The sequence below is a fragment of the Delphinus delphis genome, chromosome 9 (genome assembly GCF_949987515.2).
Source record: "Delphinus delphis chromosome 9, mDelDel1.2, whole genome shotgun sequence".
Classification (NCBI taxonomy): domain Eukaryota; kingdom Metazoa; phylum Chordata; class Mammalia; order Artiodactyla; family Delphinidae; genus Delphinus; species Delphinus delphis.
The window spans coordinates 67,806,954-67,828,441 of record NC_082691.1 but is presented as its reverse complement, the minus strand read 5'-3'; the positions used below and the strand labels follow the sequence as shown (position 1 = coordinate 67,828,441).

At 36.1% G+C, this 21,488-nt stretch overlaps 1 protein-coding gene across 18 annotated transcripts in view; it reads right to left on the bottom strand.

Moving 5' to 3' along the window:
- The window catches only part of DNAJB9 (DnaJ heat shock protein family (Hsp40) member B9), a 707,453-nt gene that overhangs the window by 295,301 nt on the left and 390,664 nt on the right, over positions 1 to 21,488 (bottom strand). For 13 of the 18 annotated variants that reach the window (XR_011246618.1, XR_011246616.1, XR_011246608.1 and 10 more), the window contains 3 exons: positions 16,968 to 17,033; positions 11,589 to 11,651; positions 3,117 to 3,511 (listed from right to left, as the gene is read on the bottom strand). The exons of 1 other annotated variant lie outside the window; for it this stretch is intronic. The gene's annotated coding sequence lies outside the window, so the exon portion shown is untranslated. Of the gene's footprint in view, positions 1 to 3,116; positions 3,512 to 8,347; positions 8,464 to 11,588; positions 11,652 to 16,967; positions 17,034 to 21,488 lie in introns of those variants that run through there. 4 more of the 18 variants (XR_011246620.1, XR_011246609.1, XR_011246610.1 and 1 more) reach the window with 4 other exon arrangements.

Genomic DNA, 21,488 nt, shown 5'->3' with positions numbered 1-21,488 from the left:
ACACCAGTCAGAATGGCCATCATCAAAAAATCTAGAAACAATAAATGCTGGAGAGGGTGTGGAGAAAAGGGAACACTCTTGCACTGTTGGTCGAAATGTGAATTGGTATAGTCATTATGGAGAACAGTATGGAGGTTCCTTAAGAAACTACAAATAGAACTACCATATGACCCAGCAATCCCACTACTGGGCATATACCCTGAGAAAACCATAATTCAAAAAGAGTCATGTACCAAAATGTTCATTTACAATAGCCCAGAGATGGAAACAACCTAAGTGCCCATCATCGGATGAATGGATAAAGAAGATGTGGCACATATATACAATGGAATATTACTCAGCCATAAAAAGAAATGAAATTGAGCTATTTGTAATGAGGTGGATGGACCTAGAGTCTATCATACAGAGTGAAGTAAGTCAGAAAGAAAAAGACAAATACTGTATGCTAACACATATATATGGAATTTAAGAAAAAAAATGTCATGAAGAACCTAGGGGTAAAGCAGGAATAAAGACGCAGACCTCCTAGAGAACGGACTTGAGGTTATGGGGGGGGGAAGGGTGCGCTGTGACAGGGCGAGAGAGAGTCATGGGCATATACACACTAACAAACGTAGTAAGGTAGATAGCTAGTGGGAAGCAGCCGCATAGCACAGGGAGATCAGCTCCGTGCTTTGTGACCACCTAGAGGGGTGGGATAGGGAGGGTGGGAGGGAGGGAGACACAAGAGGGAAGAGATATGGGATCATATGTATATGTATAACTGATTCACTTTGTTATAAAGCAGAAACTAACACACCATTATAAAGCAATTATACTCCAATAAAGATGTAAAAAATAAAAAAAACAAACTACAGGGATATCACATGGATATAATATTTAGGATTAGAGTTTTAGCTGCCAATTTATAATTTCTTATAATTATATTCAACAGCATTGGTCGCTATTGGAGGTTCTAATTTTTTCTTGTTGTTGCTTACTATGTGTTTTCTGGACTAGTTACATCAGTAAAATATAGAAGAATCATGTTAATGTCATTAACATTAATATTAGTATATTTCTAACCTTTTCTATGAATTATTCTCAAGTTTGTTACTATTAACCTCCACAAGTTATGTTAGTTTAAATCATTTATTCTGCTAAAATACTACATTACATAACCAATTTCAGCAAATCTGTTAGTGATTTGAACTAATTTGTTCTTTAGAAATTATGCTAGAATAATTATGCTGTTATCTTATAAATTAGCCAAATGGAATGTTGTTTATAATATAATTTAAATGAAAACTGCCATTAAAAATTAATAAATAACCAAACATCCCATAGAAGGAATTAATACAGATATACATATATATATATATATATATATATATATATATATATATATATATATATATATATATATATATGGCATGTTTCAAAACTCGGGGTTCTGTTTGTTTGGTTGGCTATTTTTTTTTTTTTTTTTTTTTTTTGCGGTATGCGGCCCTCTCACTATTGTGGCCTCTCCCGTTGTGGAGCACAGGCTCCGGACGTGAAGGCTCAGCGGCCATGGCTCACCAGCCCAGCCGCTCCGTGGCATGTGGGATCTTCCCGGACTGGGGCACCAACTCCTGTCCCCTGCATCGGCAGGCTGACTCTCAACCACTACACCACCAGGGAAGCCCCAGTTTGGTTGGCTTTTGATGAAAGAATTTCATCAAAAGAACAGAAAACATCAAAAACAGAAAAAAAAAAATTATACCAAAAAGTCACTGAAAATACTAAAGTACATGATACACAAATTAGAAAAAAAAAGATTTAAATACTCTGAGGATACACATCTAATTTTCTCACTAATACTACCTGTTGAAATCATTTATTAGTTACTACTTGGCCTAACTTAACTTCCTGCCACTCAACTAGAATAGAAAACCCCTTTTAACTCATCAAATATCTTCTTGATTGCTCAGTGTTTCTTAAACTTGGCTTTTCTACAGAAGCTGTAACCAAGTTTGCATCTAAAGCCATTTCAGGGGCTTTTATTTGAGGGCATTCTTTCAAGCAAGGAAGATTGCCCATTCACTAAGGAAAGAAATCCTTTCATTCAATATTCTCAGAATTTCTTATCATCTGTATATAACTGCTAGCATCTCACTCACGTTGAAAGAAAGCATAGCACATCAATATAAGCAGCACAAAACCCCTGTGATTATGTTTTCCCTAGATGAAAAGAAAATCAGAAATCACAGCCACTTCATTACCTACTCTATGTTTCTCCTTTTTTCCCTCCTGATACTTAAAAACAAACAAACAAAAACAAAAAAGCAAAAAACTGATTTCATTTGTTACTTCTACTCTCTAAGCTTAGAAACACAATAACACTTTATTGTCAAAACATAATATTTTTAAATCCCTGATAATAGAAAATAACCTGGTGAAGTGATTTCTTCACCTAGTGACCTGTCTCACAGTGAGAAATTCCCCTGGTGGATCAAGGGTGAGGTACAGCAGTGAAAAGCCCAAAAAGGGGGTGAGGGGATTCAATGTGAACTCCTTGGGGATATCATCTGTCCTATTCGTTCCCTTTTTCCCATAACCTAACACAGTGCCTGACAAATAGTAGAAAGAACACATGTCAGCTTTGTTGCTTTAGTCAAAGAGCTTTACATTCTTCAGTGTTTGACTCTGAAAATGCTGAAAGTGATTAGGTAAATGAAGCCCGAGTTTAAGACAAAGAGAACTTCATTCTCTGTCATTGCTCTTAGTGTGAATTTAAGCATGACATTGTTTTTAGCAGCTCTGTTTTTAAGAAGGCAAATAACCAGATTGTACAAGAGCTGAAATATGCAAATTTTTCACCTGAGCTACTCAAGCAGGTAGCCAGATAATTCATTTTTCACCATCACATACAGGAAGATAAGTGGATTACCAGAAGCAAAACTGCCTCTTCCATCCTGCTATGCCCCGTATACTTAGTGACACAGATTGTGTCTCTCAATGTGTTTATAACCACGCAACTATAAATAACATGGTCTCCCTCAGGCATCCTCTGAACAAGAAAAAGAAGTTTCCAAGAATAATAATACTAAAATTCGATGAACTATATTAATACAGTATAAAAACAAAGTTGTTACCTGGCAACTTGGTGGTACAGTGTAGAGGTTCACTGAAAAGTCTTAACCAGAAGAGATTTTTATATTAGCTCTGGAAATCTCCTTTATCTTTCTCTGAACCTGGAACTTTTTTTTTTTTTTTTTTTTGGCTGCATTGGGTCTTCGTTGCTGCACACAGGCTTTCTCTATTTGCAGTGAGTCAGGGCTACTCCTTGTTGCGGTGTGCAGGCTTCTCAATTTGGTGGCTTGTCCCATTGCAGAGCACTGGCTCAAGGCGTGTGGGCTTCAGTAGTTGTGGCGCACAGGCTTAGTTGCTCTGCGGCATGTGGGATCTTCCCGGACCAGGGCTCAAATCCATGTCCCCTGAACTGCCAGGCAGATTCTTAACCACTGTGCCCCCAGGAAAGTCCCTGGAACTTTAAATGAATGAAGGCAATCTTATAGAAATCTTGTGAAAGAAGAGACATAATCTTCCAACTCCAAAGGGGGAAAATTAAATGAAACAAAATTTGTGAATAATGACCTACTGATAATTTTGGCTAACTCTATAGTAATCTCAGCCCCAAAGTAGAGATTTACCAGGTCTAGAGCAATGTTTTGCAAAATGTGTCCACATCACATGCAAAATGCAGATTCCTATATTCCACACAGAATATTTGGCTGTGGGGAGATCTGCATGTCTGACAAGGTTCCCAAGTGATTCTTCAATATACTAAAGTTTGAGAACCACTAGTCTAGAGTTTACTGGTTAGTTTCCAGATGGCATTTCAGGATTGCATAGTGAACTCGGGAATTACACGCCCACCTGCCGTGCATAAATGTAAACTCATTCAAGGAGAATTATCTACATAGCTGCTTGTCTTCATTAGGTTACTTTTATTTTAAAATGACATCAACTCTCTGTTACTCAGTTCATTGTCAAAGTATTTGAACATGTCTTTAAGAAACCACTTAAAAATTCTGTACTTCTAAATCATGCCAAAGAATATAACATTTTATTTTCTGTTATGCTATTCATATAAAAAGTTCAATTATGGAATTTTTGTAGATGTTCAAATTATCTCTTCCCATTTATATTCCAAATTATCCTTGAGTCAAACCAGACTACTAGGCCATAGGTCTCTGATAGGGTAACAGAACTACTTTTACAAAACCACACTTGGATTGCTGTGTAGCATGTTATCAGCAAGCTTCCTCTGAAATATATATTGGGAAGATATGGTTGAGGACTTTGTTCAGTACATCCCTGTATATATCCGTTATGAAGACCCACGGTTTGCCTACCAAGGAAAACAATAGCTCTGCCTTAACCATAAATTATCTTGTATCTCTCTTTGCTTTGGCTGCTTAGACTAGTAAGTATGAAGTATTTAATATCACAAATTTTATGATAAACCATAATTTTAGCTGATGTCATTTCCCTTTCTTAATTTCTTTTGGGCCTGTTTTCTTCACCTACTTTAATCTTTATCTTGCTTGTCATGCTTTTTGTCTGAGGCTTCTTGAATCATTTTTGGAATAATGGAGGTCATAAATAAACCTTTATTATACTAAACGATCAGAGTTTCATAGTCATAACTATTCAAAATCACACTGGATATAACTCGTATTGTACAAATTTTATCTTTCAACCCTCTATGTAAAATCTCTACTATAGAAATTCAATATTTAACATTACACTTATAATAAGAAACAAATTTTCTAATCAATACGACATGACTGAGAATGGCCTGGGCAATCATGGGATATAGTGAATTATCCATTATAGGAAGTAATCAAGCAAAAGCTAAGTGACTATTTAGCAAGAATACTGTAGAAGGGTTTTGATATCAGGTAACACATTGGATATCTTGAGTCTCTTCTACCTCTGAAATCCTTAAATCTATTACTTAAAAAAAGTACATCGTTAATATTATCAGAAAAAAAATAAAGTCAGCAAAAGAATTAAAAGAAACATGCATTTCTCAGTCAGGAGTATGCAGAAGAATACAGAGACAGGAAAAAATTACATTTTTAGGAATAGACTGAATAAAAACTTTCTATATTGTATCCTTTTTGTCAACGTTAGCAGGCATGCACTGCTTGTCTGGTCCCCAGTTTCTAACTCAAATTGTATGAATAACCAAGCTACATTGAAGCCTGAGAGTGATTTAGAGACTTAACTTAAGCATTTGCTTCATATTTCTTCTGACAAAACTGCTTTTAAATGTGTAATCTTTAGTGCCAGGAAATCAACTGACTTAAAAAATTGCCAACTCTGCCAATAACCAGTAATATGAATGTAACCCTTCTGCACTGAGGGCGTGAAGAAATTAAATGATCAAACACATTCTGCTAAATCCAGCCCTGAGAGAAGGTTGTGCCTCTGTAGTGAGGTTCTTCTGAAATGAGACATGGAAACAGCAATGAAGGAAAAAGCATCTGAATAATCGTACAAAGTCTTCCAAGTGGCACTCAGCCCAGAAGACACTTTTGTTCTGTCCAACGGCACAAAAATCTGTGGAGACCCATCTGACTCCAGCATTTCAGGGCATGATGGGGCTCTCTCCACAAGAGAGCCCTTCTTCTGAAAAGCCAAGGTTCGTGTGCATTGGTGATAACTATTAGAAATAAAAATGATCCAAGATATGTTGTTGTTGGATTCTAAAACAGAATTGTAATTATATTATCTTGTAATATAAAATCTAAAGAAAGAAATGTTGCAAATACAGGGATTAAGAACTTTATGCCATTTCTATACTAATTCTGATACCGAATAGGACCAGACCAGATGTGGCACAGAGAGAGATAATTACATTTTTTAATTTTTTTGAGTCTCTCTTTGTGATCTAGAGTAGTGGTCAGCAAACTACAGTCTGTGAGCCATAGATGCTCTGCCATCTGTTTTTGTAAAAAGAAAAAAAAAAGTTTTATTGGAACTCAGCCACACCATCCTTTACATCCCGTCCATGGCTGCTTTCACAATGCAACAGCCTCACTGAGTAGTTGCCACAGAGATGATGCAGCTCGTAAAGCCTAAAATATTTTCTATCCAACCCTTCACAGAAAAAGTTTGATGACACCTGATCTAAAGTGTGGTCAAGGTTTTATGAATGTGCTTCCTTTTGAACTACGTTTTTAATAATTCTTTCTGGGAAGTATTTGCAGGAGGAAAGACTCCTTGCTTTTTGTATCCCTGGCAATACCTTAATTTACCTCTCTTCTTTGAATGATAGTTTTCAGTGTTAAACAGCATTTCCTCATCTTTTTTAAACAGCATTTTTAAATAGCATTTCCTCATCTTCTAGTATTTAGCATTGCTGATAAGTCGACTATGATTATAGTTGCTGTGTAAATAACTTGTTTTTTCCAACCTACTTGCACTTAAAATTTCATTTTTATCCTTGATATTTTCTAGTTCGAGGATAATATTTTGGTGTGGTTTTATTATTATCTATCACAATGCACAATGAATGTGTGTTTTCATTTCTAGTTTATGGAAATATCTTTCTTTAGAGCACTGATATATCTTTTTAAATTTAACTTTCAATGCTTAATCTATTACTCCATGTTTTTGTTGCAAAAAAAAGTGGAGAGATTCAAACCATAAACTTTACTATGCCATTTTGTAAAGATGGAAGAGTGGACATTGAAATTAGAGAGGTAATCAGACTGATGAAAGTAGAGGGTCTACAGTTATGACCCAGAAATTTCACTACTAGATTTATACAACAGAAATGCCAAAATATATTTACCAAAAGACATGTACTGAAACATTCATAGACATACTATTTACAATAGCTCCAAACTAGAAGCTATCTAAATACCCATCAGCAGGGCTTCCCTGGTGGCGCAGTGGTTAAGAATCCGCCTGCCAATGCAGGGGACACGGGTTCGAGCCCTTGTCCGGGAAGATCCCACATGCCGCGGAGCAACTAAGCCCGTGTGCCAGAACTACTGAGCCTGCGCTCTAGAGCCCGTGAGCCACAACTACTGAAGTCCACGCGCCTAGAGCCCGTGCTTCGCAGCAAGAGAAGCCACCGCAATGAGAAGCCCTGGCTCAGCAACGAAGAGTAGCCCCCGCTCTCTGCAACTAGAGAAAGCCCACATGCAGCAACAAAGACCCAACTCAGCCAAAAATAAATAAAATAAATCTTTAAAAAAAAAAATAAAATAAATAAATAAATAAATAAATACCCATCAGCAGTAAATAGATAAGTAAATCATGGCAGTGTCACACAGTGGGACATTATTTAGTAATGAGAATGAACAATCTACACCTAGTCATAATAACATGAATAAACTTCACAAGTAAAATGTCAAGAGAAAGAAGACAGACGAATAAAGCACTTTCTATAGAATTCCACTTAGATCAATACTAGAATAAACCTATGGGGTTAGAAGTCAGGACAGCAATTACCTTTGTTACAGGATTAGTGAATGGAAGGGATACTGGCCTTCAGGGATGCTGACAATGTTTCTTGTTCCAGGCACTGATTTCAGACATGTGTTTACTTTGAGAAAATTCATCAAGTTGTACACCTATATGATATGTTATAAAATATTTTATACTACAATGAAAATTTTTTTAAAAATATATGATAGGGGCTTCCCTGGTGGCGCAGTGGTTGAGAGTCCGCCTGCCGATGCAGGGGACACGGGTTCGTGCCCCGGTCTGGGAAGATCCCACATGCCGTGGAGCGGCTGGGCCCGTGAGCCATGGCCGCTGAGCCTGCACATCCGGAGCCTGTGTTCCGCAACGGGAGAGGCCACAACAGTGAGAGGCCCGCGTACCACACACACACACACACAAATATATACATATATATATATGATAGAGCTTCAACAGTTTAGTGGTTTTTCAAACTCCACTCGTAAACCCTAAGGATCCATGGACCTCAGGGAAAGTTCTTGCTTTCAATTACTTGTACATTTGGTTTGGTTTGGTTTGATTTATTTTTTATTTTTTATTTTTTGGCCACTCTTCACAGCTTGCGGGATCTTAGTTCCCCAACCAGGGATTGAACCCGGGCCACATCAGTGAAAGGGCCAAGTACTAACCACTGGACTGCAAGGAATTCCCTGGTTTGGTTTTATTGTCTCAAAAGGACACCGTTTTCCACACTCACAGCTATAGAGTAGGAAGAATTTTATCTCCAGGAGAGCAGTCAATTATTATATATAACTATAAAATTATTTTTCACTCCTTTAATCAATAGAATATACCTACAAAGAGACTGTAAAATGACATCCACAGAGAACTTCAAAAATTGAATAAAACTTGAAGTACCTGACAAATTCTTTTCTTCATATCCAGAATTGTAGCCCTTGATTCTAAGCCTGGTCGTAGCTTCCTTCCATAGGTTTTAACTAGCCTTATAACTAGGCCCTGGTAGAGAAGTAGAAGGAATCTCATGATATTGCTTTATCAGTCCAATGCCACCAATCCACTGATTAGAGTTCACTGATAACTGGGTCCCTACCTCATTCACAATTACCCTGCTTGGTTTCCTAGCTTTTTAATAGCAAAGTCAATGTCTGTATGTTAGAATTTGTCAGTTACCTGTTCCAGCAGATAGCTAGGATCTTGGATTCTGACTGACATTGCTAAGAGTAATGTTGCGTTAATCATTCGTCTCACTGATGTGTCTTTTGGTTTTCTAAACCCATTATAGCCTCAGAGACAGAAGTTCCTATTGAATCACTGAATTTGGTCTACATACACTCAAAATGCATCCAACTTTGTCCAATATTCTTAAGCATTCTATTACTGTGCCTGTTTTTCCTACAAGCCTATCTTTAAAAAAGCAAACAAACCATTACAGGAATTGTTATCTCCCCAAGAACTGCCAACCAGTTCTCTTAAGGCTGGGATGTACTATATTATCAGAACCCAAGTGAACATATTCAATGATATACCCTAAGCATATGGAATCCTTATGGATTATATTCCAAAGTCCAAGAAAGATGTAAAAGCACTATCCATAAACCAGGGATCACTCAAGAAAACAAAACCTCATATCAGCCAATCTCAGCCTTCCTTAACCAAGAACATTCTGAAGTCTATTGGCTGAATCTTTCTCCTCAAATCTTTGATTCCAAGCCAAGAATCATGTGATGTAATGTGAGTCCACTTTCTTCTTCATGTCTGGGTTTAAACTGTCTTTTATATTTAGGCTCTAGTCGGTCTCTAGAACATACAGTCACTGGCCATCTATTCCTCATCAAACTCCATATCTGCTTGACATTAGAAGTCTGACAAATTTTCAATCCTAGTCTGATTTGAGCCCTGCTTTACATAAGAGCCATCCGTTTTGAAAGGTCTCATTCAGGGTAAGAAGTCATAATCACTGGAGACATTCTCATGATCACTGTAGACATAAGTAATTGATTATGACACTCTCACAGAACTTGAATACGGCTTCACGACACAACCCCATAGAGCAATTGAAGTAGCCATTACTAATTGATTGGAGTTTTTAATGAGAGATAAAATGTTTTGTAAGTCAATCTTAAACCCTACACAAGTTTCAGTTTAATTAACTATAGCCTACTTTAACTCAAAAACACAGGGAAAAGTTTGGCTTATACAAAAATCAGTAAATTAATAAGATATATAGACAGATTTTCCTTTTTTCTCTCTAACCTTCCACATTTCTAATTCCTCACATGACCCTAGTTCTTATCACATATACATCCTTTAACATCTATTTTACTAATTTATTAAGCTTCCATAGTTTATGATTTGCTTTCTTGACTGTTTGGCCTCCTGTTGCATTTGGTGGGACCATGAGGGTATTAGTATTCTAGGAGATAGGAGATGAAGCCTACCTGGTCAGTTATCTTCTGAAGACATTTGGCTATATTGGCATCTGACAACATATCATTGGTGATCCATTCCATCTGGTATTTTTTTTAATCATTATACTTCCTATATTTTTTTGGTAACTTTCTGGCTCACTGCTATCTGCTCTCTCTATACACTGATTTCTGCTAATACGATATTTAAAAAATGAAAACAACTATGCCTATTGACAGAAATAAACTTAATAGAAGAAACAGAATGTCCACACAAGTCCACACCTTCCTACTTATTTTTCAAATTAATAAACAATTACTCATGTCCTTTCATCTTCACTTCTCTTTTACAAGGCCACTTAATAAAATGTACTGAATATTATTTCTCATTTTTTATATTCCATAAACTTAATTATTAATACTTTACTAGCCATAAATATTTTACTTGTACTATTTTCCTTCTCAACAAAATTCCTTTCCCATCACTGGTTTAGGTATTCAGCAGATAGTTCCTGAATTAAGTAATTGCCTGAGGGTAATTCCAAATCTTATCATAGAAAAAATAATTCTCTTAAAAAATTAAGTGGAACTCTGTTCTAAAAACCAAAATGTAAAGCAAAACAGGATACCAGCAGGAAACTCATTCTGTGAATATACTAATCTCTACCTGTGATTTAACACTCTCCTTTGGGATTTTATACTCTCCCTTCTGGGACCCAGTAAAGGTGACAGTGAGGAAGCAGTACATAATAGAAGTACATAATGTACATAATAGCAGTACATAATGAAGGAAGAGCTTCCTTCATTTTCCTCTCATCACCTAACAGGCTTAAATGGGTCAGAAGGAAATAAAGATCCTGCATAAAAGCTGGCAGTGAACACAAGCAGCATTCAAGCACTGCAGTGTCCAGAAACTATCTCCAACAAGGTAGAATGGGTTCTGGAAGGGACTTTGGCTTCTCCCACCTACAAACTAGTACTCTGAAATACAAATTAAAACTAAGAAGTCTTAACTTCCAGTATAGAGCCTGTCACTCAAAGACAATGCTGATAGCCTTTAGGAGGCTGAACTAATCTCATGCCAAGATAGAAGAATGAATTTCTAAGTAACTTGTAAAGTAAAACGCAAAACATAACATTAAGGGACCCAGAATGATGTCCTTTATTAATTTGCCACATGAACTCAGAATGTGTCATGAAATTCTGCAATACGGTTCTCCAGAATGAGCTTTGCCTTTGCAGGCCCAGAATAATTTTCAGTGCAAAGCCACTGATAAAACTAAAGTATGTATTTCTTAAAATTTGGGGCATCACAGATAGACTTTCCAATTATCTTTTAGTTTCAAATACATTGGTAAATTTCCCTGTAGCTCATCTGAGTCTAATCATATAATTATGTTCCATTTAATTAAAAATGAGTAGCTAAAAATGTCTGGATTAAAAAAAAAAGTAAGCCTCAGATGGTGAAAGTTTTCTCAAATATTCCAAACAAGACTTCCGATGTCATTATTCTCTGGATCATAGACCTTGGACCAAAGATTATACAAAATGTTGAGGTGAAGTAACAAGATGCAAAGAGAAATTGAGTGTAACTTATTAAGTACAGCTTAGTGGTTAGAAACATAAAATTTAATGTTCAATTTTCGCCTTAACAACAAACTAAATAGCATTTCTAAGACTCGGTATTTGCAAAATGTAAATAATAATGGTACCTACCTCTGTTGGGTACTAGGTCTCCATTCCAATATCCTTCTAGTGGGCCTTTCTCCTCTGTAGATACTGAAATATGAAAACATATTCTGGAATTGGGAGGGGTTTTTTAGCCTTGTTGCCCAATACAGCATTGAACAGACATAGTGAGAGTGGGTGTATTTATTCTCAATCTTAGGGCAAAAGTATTCATTATTTCATGAGTCAGTATAATGTTAACTCTAGGTTTGTTGCAAATACCCTTTGTCACAGTAAGAAAATTTTTTTCTACTCCTAATTTGCTAGGACATTTTATCATAAAGGGATATTGACTTTTGTCAAAAGCATTGTCTGAATTTTATTAAGATGACAGTTTATCTGCTTTTTTCTATTAATATAAAAATAAAATTGTTTTTGGATTTGTTTTAATTTACATAGAGCAAAGGTCACATTTTTTGGTGTAAAGTTCAGTAAGTTTTTACATGTGTATGTATTCTCATAACTACAACCAGAGTAGGATACAGAAATATTCCTATATCCCAAAGAATTATCTCATTCATTTCATTTGTATTCACAACATATTCCCGATCAAACTCCTGGAAACCACTCATCTGTTCTGTCCTCCTATATTATCGCCTTTTCCAAAATGCCAAATGAATGAAATTATGTGGTATATAACGTTTTAATATTGGGTTCCTTAATTTAGCACAATGAATTTGTGATTCATCCATGCTGCTGTACATAGCAATAGTTTGTTCTTTTTTAATTATTTAGTATCCCATTAGATTGACTTAGTTTTGCATAATAAATTAACCTTAATTTCTTGAGATAAAACTGAATTTGTCAGAGTATAAATTCGTTATCTTTTGTTATATATTGCTAGATTGATTTGATATTCTTAGTTAACAAATGTTGTGTCTTTGTTTATAAGGTATATTGCTCTCTAAATTTCCTTTCTTATAATGGCATTGCTAAGTTTGATATCACTAATATCATTTTTTATTTTATTTATTTATTTATTTTTGGCTGCGTTGGGTCTTCCTTGCTGCACGTGAGCTTTCTCTAGTTGCGGCAAGTGGGAGCTACTCTTCGTTGCGGTGCACAGGTTTCTTACTGTGGTGGCTTCTCTTGTTGCGGAGCACGGGCTCTAGATGCACGGGCTTCAGTAGTTGTGGCACACAGGCTCAGTAGTTGTGGCTCGCGGGCTCTAGAGCACAGGCTCAGGAGTTGTGGCACATGGGCTTAGTTGCTCCGCGGCATGTGGGATCTTCCCGGACCAGGGCTCAAACCCTGGTCCCCTGCATTGGCAGGCAGGTTCTTAACTACTGTGCCACCAGGGAAGCCCCCAGATGTTGGTTTTTAAATGTCACTTCCAACTAAAAGATATGAGGTTTGGGACTGGGAAAGTAAAAGGTGAGCCTGAAATATTTTGTTGCATCGGAAATCAAAGATGTGTTCATATACTAAAAGGGATTCATTAAAAGGGTACAGAGATTACCTGAAAGGACTTTCCTGGTGATATTTAGGACAAATTAAAAATAATAATCATAATGGCTTATAATACATTGACCAAAAAAATGAATCAATACAACCAGAAAGATACTTTTTAAGAAAGAGGCTATGTGTGAGAGAGAGAACTTCCTTACAGAATAAAAGAAATGGACAAATTCACCATTTTGCAATTAACAATGTAATAAATAATTTTTAAAATTTTATGAACAAATATTAAAATCAGAACTAGGAAAGAAACAGTCATATTTGGAGACTTCAACACCTATATCTCATAAATTGATAAAACAAGTAGAAAAAAGTCAGTAAAGAGATAAAAGATATGAACAACACTGTCAATCAACTTGACTAATTGCAAATTACAGAACACAATAGCAAAAAATACACATCTATTTCAAGTGCACAAGGAATATTCACAAAGATACCATATGCTCAACCAGAAGGTAAGTCTTCATTAATTATGAAATGATATTAAATTATCTTCATTTGCAATGATATACCCAAAAAAACCTCAAATATTTGCATATTAAATAATCACTTCTAAATAACATGTGGATCAAAAAATGTATTACAGCAGAAACTAGAAAATATTTTGAACTCAATAATAATTAAAATACAACATATCTAAATTTGTGGAGCACAGAAAGAGTACTGATTAAAGGGAAACATATAACTTTAAATGCTTATATGCTTATATTAAAAAAGAAAGGTGTAAATAGAACTAAGCTTTCATTCAAGAAAATGAAAAAACATGAAAATGAATAAATTAAGCACAAAGGATGTAGAATGAAGAAATAAAGATAAGAACTGAAACAGAAATAGATATTAAATATTTCCAGCTGACAACCGCCTTCAAATTGGCTGGAATTTCTATCTTCTCATTCATTCATTTGTTCACACAACCTACATTTATTTTGCAGCACTCTGACCTTGGCACTGAGTGAGATGCTTTGGAAAAGCAGTTATTACAGTTTCTTCCCTCATTGTACATAGGAAAATAATTATTCAAATAATTAAATCTTTGCTTTTGATCAATTCTATATGAGAACATCAGGATGCAGTGAGATTGTAAAAGGAGGACTGAAGCATCCCTGAAAGATTACAGATTACACAGAAAAAAGAAGAGCACACACGTAACCCAAAATGCTCAGTTGAATTCATCTAGTACTGCTCAAAGGTTATAGAATTTTAGCTGGAGTGACGTGACCATACAGAGCAAGAAGAACTACAACAGAGTTTCTTGAGACTTGCTCCATTTCTTGCTCCCTCCATTGAAGTCCTTAGTGGTGGTGTGTGATAGTCATTATTGCTGGACATGAATATTCTGGTCCTGTTTCTTTGGGGCACGTGGTAAGATTGTAATTCTGGGGAAAATATGTGTGTAATTCACTACGTTCTCTTCCCCCTACCCTGATGGTTATGGAATTAAGATGACGCCTCTGTCAGCCTTAGCCCCTAACAGAGAGGATGTAAGACTGAGCTAACTCACAGGGGACATGTGGCATAAGCAAGAAATAAATCTTTGTTGTCAGTGAGATACTGGGAATGTATGTTAGTGCAACATCATCTAGCCTACCCTGACTACTACACATTTACATCAGCAAACTACATTAACCTGCCAGAGAAAATGGACATTCAGCTGTTAAGTGACACTGCACCATTTCTCTGCCTCGAATCATCCAGAATTCCTTAAAGCACATTTCTACACAGATTCTTAATCTGCTCTGTTCTGGTCAGGGACAATGGCAAAGGAGGCCATTAAAGCTCCCCTAAGAAACTAAATACCATTCTAATGTGTTAGGAAATTCACTTATTTTACCATGAAAAGAACAATTTCCCTTTATACCTATGCACAATCCCCTATATAGTAAAAGTTTAATAAATAACTGTTAGTGTTTTTTTTTTTTTTAAGAAATAGTCATGCCCTGTACTGTTAGTGTTTTATTAGCTCATCTCTGTTAGCTCATAGGAAGTAATTAAGGTGAAGCATAACGATAAGTTAAGAATGTGACATACCATTTTTTTCAAAGAGCCAAAAATATAAGTAACAGAATACTAAATAGTGGTCAATGGGCTTAAGTAATTAACCACATCAGTAATTAAATAGGCTTAGTGAGGTGAAACTAATGACTAAATTTCAGAATCTATTATATCAAAATGGAGGATAATTCTGTTTACGTGGTGTTACTCTGGTATCACTGAAATAATTTAACTCTCTAATGACCTTTTCATTTAGGTTTGATTAATTCTATATCATGGCATTAGCTCATGCAGTGAGCCTTACTGCCATGGTAGATTTTATAATTACCTAGCAGAATCAAGGCCTGTAAACACTCAGAATTGCAATAGAAAATGACATCACCTGGAAGTGCTTTGGCATTGGGAGACAGATACAGGGCAAAATTATCTATTATCCATACCTCAATCTAATACTGAGGTATCAGAGGGTATTAAAATGTACTTACATTCTCCAATAACTTTAAATCAGCCAAGGTTATAAGTAACAATGCTCTAATGCAAACAACTTGATTGCTTTTCAAAGAAATAATTTGTTTTTCTTTCTTTTCACTTATGCATTGGTTTTAGCTTTTGGCTGCTTCTCCAGATCCTCTGGTCACACACTACCCTCAGGGATGCTCTAGGCTGATAAAAACGTGGGCATACAGAGCTGCCAAACACTTTAAGAAACCATCAATCTATTACTGTAAAAAATGAACAGTGCTTAAATTTACAGAAAAGATGTTGGAGACTTGCAAAGAAGCCCAGAACAGGAAAATATCTAGAAATTTATAACAAAGTATTTCCAAAAGAAAATGAAGTGCATATTCTGTTTTTCAGGTAGTACATGGAAAAGTTAATTTTCAAGGAGCCTGAGTCAGACTCGAAATAGTAAAGCTCTGCAAGCAAAATGCTATCTTAAATGTCTAGCTCTTAAGTAAATAATTAGGTAATATTTTAGCACCTTAGGTTTACAAATTATTTTCACATTTGATCCTCACAACAATTCTGAGGAGGAATGAATAGATAGTGTCATTCTCCTTTCATGGAAGAGGATGCTGAGGTCAGAATGTAGCACAAGTGACTTAACTGAGGTCTTTAACTAGTAAATGTCAGTGTCAGAGTGGTGTCAGTACAAAAGCCCAGGCCCTGGCCAGAATATACCTGAGACCCCAACCCAACTATATTCTCTGACAGCTATGTGACATTGGTACTATTTCCAAACTCTTCTGGGCCTCATTTTCCATAGCTACAAATATGGATAATACCTACTTTGAGAAATTGTTACAGAATTAAATAAGGGAATAAGAGAAAATTTTAATAATTATCAGTAGTATGCTGACAAATAAACAACAGGCTCTCTGAAGAAAAAAATATGTATATAAGTTTATTATAAATGTTATTGACATGAATGTGTAGCACACAATTAGCAATTAATGGTAAAATACACAGTACTTATTATTGTAAATTCTACATAACCAATTGGTTCTACCAATGCTTCCACTGATATTTTCCAAACTCTTGTAGTGATAGACAAATTATGGCTTCAATTCAACCAGGATTTGGCAAAAAGAGTCAGACCCCAATTTGCCATCTCTTTTCCCAATAAATGCCTCATCATTAAATCTGATATGCGACATCAAAGCTGGTTGATATTTTTGTTTACTATAACAAGTTAGGAGGAAAGTGAAACAACTAAGATGTGTGTCAGAATCTTATTTGCTCATGAATGATGTGCATCACATCTTTGCTGAATCAGATAATAGTTTTCAAATGATAAATGAATATTTCCTTAATTTTATATTCTTCATAATGTAACTGCATGACACACTTTCCATTTTAATTTTCATCATTAACATTTCTCAACATTAGACAATCAACAAAACAATAAATCAATACCTGATTTGTAGCATTTGCCAGCCATGGGTAATTTGAGCCGCCAATATGATGTCACTGAATACAGGGCTGAAAAGATATGTGTAATAGTGCACTGTTATACAGGATTTCCACCACAGATACAATAGGTATGGATAACCTCGAGAACATAAATAATAGTAAAATGAAAAATAATTTGGAAGTGATTGAGCTTTGAGTGTTTTAATTTTGCTTTTAATTTTTAGTTAAGTGAAGGTTTACACAATTTAATTTTTAATAATGGATGTTTCTAACAACTGCTTTGAAAAATTCTTGAAAATTTAACAATGAGCTCTTTCAGGTGAGCCAGTACTAGCTGGCTACAGCACAACACTGGAACCCACTGCATATTATGCTCAGTGAATATATATTTTCTTCCCTTTTTTTCCTTTTGTCTTCTTAGCTTTCTACCCATTCTCCTTTTATCAATCAAAGATGCCATCCAGCTCAATTCAGCATTGCCACCCTTGGCATCTAGGAGCTTTGGGGAGGTGCTGCGATAGCTGCTCTTAATTAAGTCAATTTCAAAAAAAAAATTTCAAACATGCCTCGTTTTCCTTATCAGTCATTTTGCAGCTAACATACAAACTTAGCTGAAATTTTTCTGAATATATTTTTATAATCTGCCTGTTTTGAGGAGAATAACAAAAACCATCAGAAAAAAAGATTACTTTTTAAATTATTATTCTAAAGCACTACCTTTTGTTCTCTTTAGAGCCAAAGTGTAGGAAGCAGCAACATCTATTAGTATCCTTTCTCCATCCAGGATGCTGACTCAAATCTAAGGGATGCTCTATCCTAGGAATCCAGTGCTGACCAAGCCAGCAAGAATCATGGGCAGACAAGTCTAAGTGTTAACAGAGGCTCAAAGCTCCCTCAAGACACTGCATCCTCTGTGTAGCACGGTTTCATCCAGATAAGAGACTACCAAGTAATTTTCTGGCCCTTGGTGTTATTCCTCCCTCCCTGCGCATATTCTTCCCCAGAGGTTGATAGAACCTCACTTAGTTCCTGCCACCTGATGCCACAGAGGCTTATTGGGCTGTGCGATGCAGAATGTGATGTTTATTCGTCCTGATCATCCTGATGACCCTACGCTCTGTGGAAACAAGCCCAGAGTGAAGATGGGACTATATTTGTGCACTAATCACACTACAATTCTGATGGGATAAACGTGTGCCCAGTATTACTCTTCTTTTTTTCCTTTCTTTCTCCTCTAAGGTTTTTTGGGTTATTTGGGGTTTTTTTGGCTTACTTTGTATTTTGTGTAAAATGTTATACAAGCATCTTCCTCTCTCATCCTCTACAAGGTCCTTTTCTTGTTTCCTTTATCTCTAAATCAATAGCATTCAAGTATTTGTTCAGGGGCTGCATGTTTCACAGTCCCACCATAAAAAGAAGCTTCTCCCAGACTCAGGAAAATGAGATGAAGCACAGCTTCTTCATTTCATCAACACTCATTTACAATGGCTACTGATGCAGATTTTAGGGGAGACTAAAAAGGAATTTGATACGAACTGCCCACCCGTCTTCATGGGGCTATTTGTTAGATTCAGTCTGTATTGTAAAGTAACCTCTTTACTAGGTGCCGGTGTTGGCTCTTCTGCTTACAAGTTTCATGACCTTATACTTGTCACACCTCTAGTGTCATCTGGAAAATGGATATAAATAATACATCCCTAGTTAGCTAATGAAATGACTGGGAGGACCAATTTTAAAACGTGTGGTGAAATGTTTCGTAAATGAAAAGACACAATGCAAACAAAGCATGATTATTATGGCTTTATTTATACGGCTTCAGCCCTAACGTAATTATATACAGTTTTCCAGAGACAGACACACTGAGGTTTTGATGAGAAACCTTATTATGTGGATAAGATACTAGAATGTATCCAGGAATACTAACATCTTACCATGATCCAGCCACTCGTTTTGAGAAGCTCCTGGATGAGAGATGGATGGATAAAGTAAGCAAAGCACGCAAGGCCGCAGTCTTACTATATGGGACTATGGCTCCACACCCCAAAGTGGGCTGGACTTCAGGAGGCAAATTCTTTTTGACAAGAGTAGAAAATTTGCTTCTGAAATGGACCGGTATGATTGTGGAGAACTGTACTGACCAGAAGATTCAGTGGACACAATTTGCAGTGACTCATTCTGACCATTGTTTTAGTAATGCTGTCTGGTGGTTCTTTGAACCCGTAACCGTCGTCTTTGAGCTTCTGATTTCAATTCAATCCAATCAATTAGAGCAGAAACTGATCAGCAATACAGCACCAAAATTTCATCCTATGCACAGTGACCACAAACACCATCTACCAAGTCGTTCATCTAAACCATCATGCTAGAGTGTGTTTTTGAGACATGAAGAACCTGTGTTTAAAAGGCAACTGAAGAAATATTATTCTGGAATAGGAATGGGAAAGAAACTTTTTCTTCAAAGTAGCTTTTGGGGGAAGAAAAGTTTAAAACTTCCTCTTAAATTGTTTCTTGTTATTATTCTCTATCTCTACGATTGACCCAGCCTATGTCTCTAAAGAGAAAAAGGCCAAAATGAGGAGAGGGGATTTTTGATGTCCAGATCAGCACCAATTTCCTGAGCTATGTGCTGCCTTTCTGTCTGTCTGAGCAGGAGTTCCAACGGCCTCATCTTTGGAGGTAGGTCATAAAACCCAGTAAGGAGACACATGATAAAAAATTTAGGCCTCTCTTATTAACACATAACTGTTAGAAAGTAATGGCAAATTAGGAAACATTAACAATAGATGATACTTAACTATAAATGCCTTGACAAGTGTGAGTTTGAACTTTTATTCTTAATGTGTTCCAGGGTTTAAAATGCGCTTTTAGAGTTACAATAAAACCTGGGGTGTTTTTTTTTTTTTTTGTAGTTTGAATATCAATTCAATTCTCATCTGCAGTCTCATCCTTAGGTCTTTAAAATAAGAGCATCTGGAAAAAAGTAAATCACAGAGAAGGGCAATCTCGATATGCAATAAGCAGCAAAGATAAAAACGGATGGGTAATCCTTAAATGGAAAAGCATCATTGTAAGAAATGCTCAAAGAGGATTTCTTTCACTCATGAATAGGTCATATTCATGGGGATTTGCACCAACATAAGCACTTTAAAAAGACTGTATATAATCCCTTCTTGGAACTGACATTTAGAATCAAGTCCTCTACCCAACTCTTAGGCCTCCAAAGATATAAAAAGAGGTCACATTTTCTACCAACACCTGGAAACTCATTTCTGATTTGTGTACCTGTCTGTTGAGACAGTAGGTACTTGTGACTGATATAAGTGGAGTAAAGTAGCTCTGTAACCTTGGTCTTTGAACTTCTGATTTCAATTCAATCCAATCAATTAGAGCAGAAACTCATCAGCAATATAGCACCAAAATTTCATTCTATGTAATATTTATAATATATTACAGTGGTATTATATATCTTATTTTCTTTAAAATGTACCCAGAGATATGAAATTTGTATAGGGCCTAGCCCTATAAACTATGCAAATGAGAACATAATCATCGACCCCTTGTAGAACACATAGAATACAGTCATCACAGCATGCAGCACACAGTAGTGGTCTATTGGCATTTGTGACTTTATACTCCACATTTTTAACTTATTGGAAGCACAGATTTTGTTTGTTTTGAATTTGTAACATTAAGGCTTATCAGAACTGTTGGCAAGTACTAGGTGCCTAATAGACATATGATGACTGAGAGAAAAAAAAAACGTTATTGTAAAGTTACGGGGAATATCTTTGGATGTGCAAAATGAGACGTTACCCACAAGAGGATTATTTCGTTAAAAAAATTTAGTAATGGTAGTTGGTAGTGGGGGAGCATGAACCAGATGGAAAATAACTATCTTAAAAGATTGTGCAGTAAACAGTGAATGTGTTCCAGTGAGTGGGCATGTGTGAATGTGTACACTCCGCTTAGAACAGATCATCCATCCCTGGCTCCAATAAACTCAGAGTATCAAATCATCTAGGTAACATGAATTGATAAAAAATTATGACATTAGTTAAGTTTATTTTGGTACAGAGAAGAACTTGCTTTCAAAATGTAACGAAGTAAAAAGTCAAGAAAGAGGTTTACTTCTCTGAAATAAAAATGAAACACTTTGAACACTGATCATTCAGAATATCCATATTAATTAAATGACAGATTAAAGCACTTTAAACTCTTCTCAGAAGTTTGATCTAGCAAACTTGGGAGTTACCTTGTCATTGACAATGCAAACTTTGAGTTGTTTTGGGGGAAAAATAAATAAAGCAAATTAAAAAAAAAAACCTCTAGTGATCCATGTGTTAGTATATAAGAATTTTTGAGGGATGGGAGTCCCAGCAGGGGAAACAAGCAGTTCAACCTCCCACAAGGAAAGAGGTGAGACACCCCGCTTCTACACTGCCTTAAACCCTACAAAGAACTATTCTCTACACACATTACAGCACTTATTTGTACATTTCCGCAGCAGTCTCAGTACCTGGGAAC